Below are 9,171 nucleotides of genomic sequence, written 5' to 3'. Positions count from 1 at the left end.
TATTCGATGATTTCTCTATTCAATGATGATAACTAGTTGTCTTGAATTCTTAGCTTTTGGTGAATATGGTTTTTGTTTGGATTCATGCCAAATTCTTTTGATAAGTATCATTGTTAAGATGTGATTTTCATAATTTTGAGCACTTTATCTTTTGCTTTGTATTATTGTGAATATCTAAAGAAGGTTTACATTGATGTGAATTTTAAATTATGTCATGAATTCTAGAATTTGCTTGATTCTCTCTCAAAGCGAAATTCTAAACAATACTTAGTTAGGGAAATGATTAGTTAGGGAAATGATTTAGACCATTTTTAGACCATTTGGGCCTAAAGAGACAACATTGTTAAATTTTTATCCCTAGTATACCCTTTGAGCCTAATTTCCCTTTTCTTTGTGTAACTACATAATAATTGAACCTAGCCTTAAGATAAAATTTTCAATTTTGCAACCCTCACTCCAAGCATGAATAGAAAATATAGATTGAGCTAAATGTTGAAAAAGGCGAAAAAGTGATGTTGATGTGAAAAGAAAAAAGAAAAAAAGTTTAAAATATTAAAAATCACCCCACTACCTATAATACAAAGAAAATAAGTTTGGAGGGGTGAAATTGTGAGTTAAAAAAGAAAAGAAAAAAAGGTGTTGAATGAAAGAAAATGTCAAATGTGGAAGAAAAGGTGTACTAGAAGAAGGAAAATAGAGCTCTATATATAGGTCCTAGAATAGTTATGTGCTTAGGGTAATTTGTGCCACATTATTATCCTTTATCTTACCTGGACCCTAGCCATACATTACAAGCTTATTAAAGACCTATTGATCCCTAGCTCTATGTTATTCTACATTAGTGGAGAGAGAGATGAAAAGAAAACCTATGGAGTTCGAGTACTAATTTGAAATTTGTGTTGGCATAAACTCATCCAGATGGCATGATATTCTTAGTAAAAGATTTCACACACACACACACACACACACACAAAGAAATCCACTTGAGAATGTGCTTGCATTGGAATTGAAACATGAATTTGAATTATGGCTATATTTTTCCTTGGTTTAATGATTGATAGACATACTTTTGAGGAAATTATTTGGAATCATTGAGTTGCTTCACTTTTTCTCTAGTAGTAGTAGTAACTATATTTATTTTGTTTTCTATGTTTTGCTTGAGGATTAACAAAATATTAAGTTTGGAGGTGTGATAACTTTATGATATATAGTTATTTGGGCTTCATTTTGATAGTAATTTAGCTTAGTTCTTGTGGTAATGCATAGAAATTAGTAAGTTCTATTTAAATTATTTTAAATTAGTAATTTAGGTGAGTCAATCTAGTCTTAGTTAATTTTATGCCTAATTTGGTCTTAATGTAATTAAGATAGGTTGTTTTTGATTTATTGTCCTTTTATAGGTGTTTAATGAAGGAAGAATTTTAATGGAAGAAGGAGAGTAATTTTAAGGTATAGTTTTTCATTGCACATGTCTTGGTATTTTGATCATAACTCTCTCCTTAGAACTTTAAATGAGATGATTCTTAAACCATTAGAAAGATAAGAGAAAAAGGTACAACTTTCATGTTTACCATTTTACCTAGTTTGGCATGGAAGATAGTCAAAACTCTTGTCAAAGTTGAAGTATTGTAGTAGTCCTAGAGCAAATTACGATTTCTGCTAATTAAATGGTTGAAGCCATGACCTTGGTGGAGGTAGGTCGTGGCTCACCTAGTTTGATGAGGAAATCTGATTGGAATTGACTTATTTCTTCACCTAACTTGACCTAACTTCAAAGCCTTATAAAAATAACTTTTGAGAGGACTTTTATAGAAAGAAAAAGAAAAAAAACCCCAGATTGACAGTTGAGAATCAAGCCACAAAGTCATTGAAGTTGAGAAGAATTTGAAGGATTCAAGAAGATTTGGAAGATCAAGATTATAATTTTGGGTTCTATCATCCTTTCGTTGTTTTCCTATTTTTCTTGAATGGATGCTTCCACATAAGCTAGCCAATAACTCATTTATATATGAACAAACATCAATAATAGTCATAAATTAGATTAAGGTAACGTAACATCGAAACCATAAGGCATAACAAATGCCATAGAAGCAACTACTTGAGCCACATAAAGAAAAAGTTTTATCAATATCGAAATAATTACAAAGGGTCTAAAACATACCATCATTGGACCATAGGGGTAGCCTTAGATAGTTCGTTACAAATGTTTCGTTACTAGTGAGGCAGCCCAACAATTCACTGACTACTCACCCCTATGAAGAATTTACGAGATTTTACAAATATGTCACCAAGAATTGTTACAAAGTGTGAGATTGGGAGATTCCTTCCCTAAAGGGTCTTCCCTCTAAAACTTAACAGGCATTTACCAATATGTCACCAAGTGTCATTACAATGTTTAAAAGGGGGACATCTTCCCTAAGGGTACAAAGGGCTTAGTCTTCTAGACAATTCTACCTTGTCATAGCCTTATACAAGGTTGGCTCATGACACAGCGGCTCATCTAGTCTGATGAGGAAATCTTTGTTAAAATTGACTTCTTTCTTCACCTAACTTGGCCCAACTTCAAAGCGCTATTAAAGCAACCTTTTAGAGGACTTTTGAAAAAATGAAAAAAAAAAACAAGATTTAGAGCTAAGATTCAATCACCAAATCATTGAAGTAAAAGTCTCATTATTGCTAAAAATAAATTAAAGGATTCAAGGAGATTTGGAGATTAAGATTTCATTTATTGGAGTCTTTTTATTCTTTTTGTTATTCTTTATTTTTCTTGGTTTGGTTTCAATGTTTAAACTTTATTTGATGATGATTTATGACATTACGAGGCACTAATATAGTTATCTAAGATTATGGTTGAACTTAATACGTAGTCTGAATTACTTATCTCTCTTTTGCTAATGTTTGATGGTTTTAAGTTATTTATTCTATTCTGTTTTTAATGCTTTTAATTGATTGGCTGTCAATTAGATTGAATCGGAAACCTAAGTTAAACCTTGTCGAAGGAGATTTAAAGTAGACGTTGAATAGAATAGCGTATGATCGAATGCACTTAGTTGATTAGGTGATTTGATTTACATATGTGGTAGATATACACCTATAAGCCATACGTAGCTAAGATTAGAGCAAGAACTTAATGAATCTTACAAGTTAATTTGCATAAACATATAGTAAGTTAATTGGGAGAGATATTTTTATAAGAAATTCAATAGAGAATTGTAAATAATTTAGGACTCTAAGTTAACAACTTAATCTATTGAAGTAAGTTAAGAGAGAGATACAATATTCAGATGAAGTATTGAGGGATGTAATAATCTTAGGTCTGATAGTTAATTGAGTTTTTCAAAAACAAATTTGTTGATTAAATTAAGATTAGTTTTAGTTTTAGTTTATTAAATTGAATTTATGCTTTTTAATAATTTCAATTTGGTTGCTTGAATATATTAGGGTGTGTTAATTGTAATAGTTAACAATAGGAATTAAAACAATTCTTTGTGGGAACGATACTCAACTTCATCACTATATTACTTGTTTGTGATATGTGCACTTGCGTGGATAATTCAACAACAAGTTTTTAGCGCCATTGCCAAGGAATTTCATTTTTAATTCTTCCTTGTTAATATTAATACCAAGCATTTTTAATCTTACTTTAGACTTTTCTTTTCTTTTTCTTTGTTTCAAGTACTTTTTGTCATAGAATGGCTGAGTAACAAAGGGAGGAGACCAAGTCTTTAAGGGAATATGTTGTCCCATTGGCAAAAGGTTTCCACTTTAGTATCCAAAGACTTTTGATTAACGCTAACAACTTTGAAATTAACCTAGTAATCATTCAAATGATTTAGACTTTTATTCAATTTATGGGTTTGCCTAGTGACGTTTCTAATGCTCATATTGTGAATTTTCAAGAAATTTGTGACACATTCAAGACTAATGTTGTTACTAATGATGCCATAAGATTGAAGCTTTTTCCTTTCTCATTGAGAGATAAAGTGAATAACTGGTTAAATTAGCTTCTGTTGGTTCCATTAGTACTTGTGATGATTTAGCTTAGCAATTCTTAGCAAAATTTTTTCCACCTACTAAGACTGCAAAGATGCGTAATGACATCGCCTTTTTTATGCAATTTGATTCTGAATCATTGTGCGAGGATTGGGAGAGGTACAAGGGTTTGTTAAGAAAGTGTCCTCACCATGGGTTACGTAAGTGGCTACAAGGTTAGACTTTTTATAATGCTTTGCCATGACCTATAAGAATCACCATTGATGTTGCAGTTGGAGGTGCACTTATGAGTAAATCCATTGATAAGGCCTATGGTTTGCTTGAGGAGATGGCTTCAAATAACTATCATTGGCCATATGAAAGATTGGGTACAAGAAAAGTTACTGAAATTCATAAGCTTGATGTAATAAATACCATTAATGCACAATTGGCTGCTATCATAAAGAAAATAATAAATTTGAACATTAATGTTGTTTAGAGCCCTTTGTTGACTTGTGAGCTTTGTGGAGAAGGGCATTTTAGTGATAATTGCCCTATCCATACTAAATCTGTTCAAATTGTTGAAAATAGGCAGCAGAAAAATAATCTCTATTCGAACAATTATAATATTGGTTGGAGAAATCATCCTAATTTCTGATGGAGCAACAACCAAGGATCTTCATCAAAATTTGAGCCAAGCTTGCCTCCTGGATTTCTACCTAAAGCTCTTATGCTAGAGAAAAAGCCTTCAATGGAGGAGATGTTCATGTAATTCATGGCAAATAATGATGTTTACATGGCAAAGAATGATGCCATCATTCAAAGTCTAGTAGCCATAATTCAAAGTCAAGTAGAATCAATCCGAAATCCTAAGACACAAGTGGGTCAACTAGTTAGTGCCATCAATAATAGACCTCAAAGTTCCATTCCTAGTGACATTAAGCCTAACCCAAAAAGAGAAGGTAAGGAACATTATATGGCAATCACTCTCTACGGTGAAAAAGAGGTAAGTGATAAAGATTTAAATTCTAAAATTTTAATTCATTTTGATGAAAAGGGAATTGAAAAAGACGCTAAAAAGAAATTGTGATTGAAAAATTTACTAAAAATTTTAAAGAAGAAAAATCACGATTAAAAATTGCTCCCACACCTTTACCACCTTTTCCTTAGAGATTTCAAAAAGAAAAACTTGACAAACAATTCTAAACATTTATTGATGTGTTTAAAAAGTTGCACATTAATATTCTTTTTGCTAAAGCTTTGGAACAAATGCCAAGCTATGTTAAGTTTTTGAAAGACATCTTGACCAAAAAAAGGAAATTAGAAGAATTTAAGATAGTTACACTTACTAAGGAGTGCAATGCTATAATCCAAAATAAGCTTCCACCAAGCTTAAGGGTCTAGGGAGTTTATCTATTCCTTGCACTATTGGTAGCTTTAAAATTTCTCAAATTTGTGTGATTTAGGCTAGTATTTCAATAATGCCTTTGTCTATTGCTAGGAAACTTAGATTTAATGAGATACAACGTATTACAGGTTCTTTGCAATTAGCAAATAGAACAATCAAGAACCTTGTTGGGATTGTAAAGGATGTGTTAGTTAAAGTTGAGAAGTTGTACATTTCGTTGGACTTCATTGTGCTTGAGATGGAAGATGATGTTGAAATTCCTCTTATTTTGGAATAACCATTCTTGGCTACAACAGATGCAATCATAGATGTGAGTAATGGCAAAATGACTTTCAAATTTGTAGAGGAGGAAGTAGCATTTAATTTGTTCAATGTAACTAAGTATCCTTATATAAATAGTTGCTATAGAGTAGATTTCATTAATGAGTTGCTTAAAGAGGAATTTGATAAGGATTATCCTCCAACAAAAAGTACAACAAATTTTGAGGTTGAACAACAAGTTTTGTTACTTTCTAATCTAGGCTTTAAGCTTTTTCCATGGAAACACAAATCAAATTGGTTGGGTCCTTTCAAAGTGGTTAAGATCTATCCTTGTGGTATAATAGAAATTGCTAGTGAAGCTGTTGGAACATTCATGGTTAATTGAATAAGCTTCAAGCCTTATTATGGTGGTGAAAGAGTACAAAAAGGGATGTCATAGTCAAGCTAGTGACTATAAAAACGAGCTTCTTTTGAGGCAAACCAAGCTTGCAAAGCTCATATTTTCTCTTTTTTGTTATTTTTATTTTATTTTTTTATATTTCTAGTTTAATCTCTATTTATTTTCTTTTACAGTAAAAAAGAAAAACCTCCCACAAGCATTGGTGATAATGATTGAAGATGAGGAAGACGAGTAGAGTGTTACCAAAGTCATTCAACCGTTAGGGGAGTATTCTTTACCTTTCCTTTATTTGTTTTAACATTGAGGATAGTGTTTAGTTTAAGTATTTGGGGGTGAATTTATTTTTTGGTGGTGAATATTTTGTGGAAGTTTTAGATTTAATTTTAATTATTTGAATGCTTTTAGTATTAGTTCATCATTTATTTTTTTTTATGCTTGCTTGAAATTTTAGGAATCTAGAGTAGAATTGTGCCAAAATTTTCGATGATTTTCATATCCAATGATGAGAACTTAGTTGTCTTGTACTTTAGCTCTTGGTAAATAAGGATATTGTTTGGTTCATGCTAACTTCTTTTGTTTAATATCATTATTAGGATGTGATTTCCACATATTGAGCACTATATCTTTTGCTTTGAATTATTGTGCATATTAAGAAAAGATTTATGTTGATATAAAATTTAGATTATGTTATAAATTTTAGAATTGCTTTGATTTTCTCACAAGGTAAAATCCTAGGAAGTACTTAGTTAGGGACATGATTTAAGCCATTTTTGGACCATTTGAGCCATTCAAGGTAACTTTGTTAAACTTTTATCCTTAGTATACCCTTTTGACCATAATTTCCCTTTTCTTTGTTTAACCACATAATAATAAGCCTAGCCTTAAAATAAAATTTCCAATTTTACAACCTTCATTCCTAAGCATGTATATTATTTTGGGAATATAAATTGAGCTAAATGTTGAAAAAGGTAAAAAGGTGGAGTTGCTGGAAAAAAATTAAAAAATTATTAAAAATCACCCCACTACTTACAATAAAAGACATAAGCTTGAGGGTGTGACATTGTGATGCCAAAAATAGACAAAAGAAAGAAAGAAGAGAAAAAGTAGAATAAAGCGTTGAACAAAAGAAAACTTCAAAGTGAAAAAAGGAGTTACTTGGAGAAAGAAAATTGTCACGACCTAAATTTCGAGCCATGACAGGCGCATGGGCCCAATGGACGTAGTCCACTAAGCCCAAGCAAGCCTATTAGTCCGACATGTTCATCATTCCGTCATAAACTGCTAAGTCATTTTGGCATACTAAACAAGTGTATATACATTTGTTTACAACATGTATCTTAACAATTACATTAAGTTCGTCTATACACAACAAAATAATACTCGACTTCCAACGGAGCGACTCGGACGAATGCACAGCTACTGAATGCCAAGACACCTACCAAAAGATGTGTACAAGTCTATAAGGACACTTCGTCCTAGTTATTGGCTGCCTCGTGATCTGAAAACATAAAGTTGAAAATGGTGAGTATAAACCCAATGAGTGAACAAGGAAGGGAACAAGCATACCATAAGGAATCTTTAATGAAATCATGATGCATTCTTTTTCAAAACAATGCAATTTGTTTCTATTCTTATTAAAAACCCCTCATCAAGCCCTTAATTGATTGATCATTTGAAAATCATGAATCCATACACAACGAACCATTTGAAGAATGAAAACTTCAATGATATGTAAGCAAGTCAAATATGACAACGAATCTTCGCTGCAGTGAGAATGAATTTTCATTGCAGCAATGTTGGGATTTAGTTATTAGTCAACTGAGGGTTTCTCAACTAGCCGAGGATTTCTCATTAAACCTCCTCCCTTTAAACTTAACTCATTTAATCCTTAATGTAGGAAGTCCATGCTTTGATATGGTAGTAAAGAAGTGAAATATAGGGCAGAAATTGGACAAGATAGGAGACCAAAACAGAAGGTTTTTCGCTGCAACGAGATTCTTTCTCGCTACGGCAAAATTGTAACCCAGAAACAGAAGGTTTCTTGCTGCAGCGAAATTTTTCTCACTGCAACGAAATTTTACTAATGAAACAGAGAGTTTTTCGCTGCAGCGAGATTCCTTTTCGCTACAGTGACTATCTCGTTGCAGCGAAATACATTCTCGCTGCAACGAGAACCAGTTCTGGTGAAGGTTCTCAAACCCGAGAGTTTCTCGCTGTAGCGAGAATGAATTTCACTGTAGCGAAAATAGAGCAACAAGAGAAAAGTTTCCCCTCACTCAACAAAAAGACCATCCTGCTAAACCAACAAAATAAACATACAGCACATGAAAATTCCTAAAATGCAATGTATCAAATTTCTCATATATGTCAATCATATATCACATTCATAAGTTTTCATTTCATAAGTCTAGATATGCATAATTACATAGATAAACATCAACATCATCATAATCACACTCGGTTCATGTACATCCCCCCACATCGTGCACACAATAGGCACCATCGTGTGCATCCCCCCACATCATGCACAATCAGTGCCATCATGTACATCCCCCCACATCGTGCACACGAGCACTATCATCATCCACCTCTCACGCCACCATTATCACAGGTATGTGCATCCCCCCACATCGTGCACACACACGGTTATAGTCATTATACACAATATCATTCATCATGCACAACACACACATTTATATATCATCATACTACAATGGTGCATGAATCCATAGCAATCACATATCACAACATAAAACCACTTTGCAAAAGCTTGTTCCCAAGGCACTTGTCTTTATGAAAAACTTGATAATTCATTCAAATGGGTGGAAAATACATTATATTTCCCAAAACAAATTTTGAAGGCAGTCCACTCACCAATTAATTGTAGAGCCTTTAGATGACTCCAATTCCCTTAATTGTCCAAATGAGATGATGGGGCTTCCTTAGAACCTAGGATCACATTAGCATAAGCAATAGGTCAATTTACACATTATGACCCTTAAAAGCTATCTCTAAACTAGCTTTCAATTGCCACATTAAACGGCCATCTATGTTCACTATCTTAATCACTAAAAGTAATGAACATACTCAACAATAAACAACTCATAAATCCCAATTACTAGCCATTTTC

At 32.6% G+C, this 9,171-nt stretch overlaps 1 non-coding gene across 1 annotated transcript; it reads right to left on the bottom strand.

Annotated features, from left to right (window-relative positions):
• Nucleotides 1-4,084: 4,084 nt before the first annotated feature.
• Nucleotides 4,085-4,191, bottom strand: LOC148763617 (small nucleolar RNA R71). The gene has a single exon (XR_016025612.1). It is a non-coding gene; the product is annotated as a small nucleolar RNA R71 (small nucleolar RNA).
• Nucleotides 4,192-9,171: the final 4,980 nt, after the last annotated feature.

The sequence above is a fragment of the Theobroma cacao genome, chromosome 3 (assembly GCF_053813885.1).
Source record: "Theobroma cacao isolate CCN51 chromosome 3, ASM5381388v1, whole genome shotgun sequence".
NCBI classification, from domain to species: domain Eukaryota; kingdom Viridiplantae; phylum Streptophyta; class Magnoliopsida; order Malvales; family Malvaceae; genus Theobroma; species Theobroma cacao.
The sequence above is the reverse complement of the archived record's forward strand: the minus strand, read 5'-3'. Positions and strand labels throughout refer to the sequence as shown.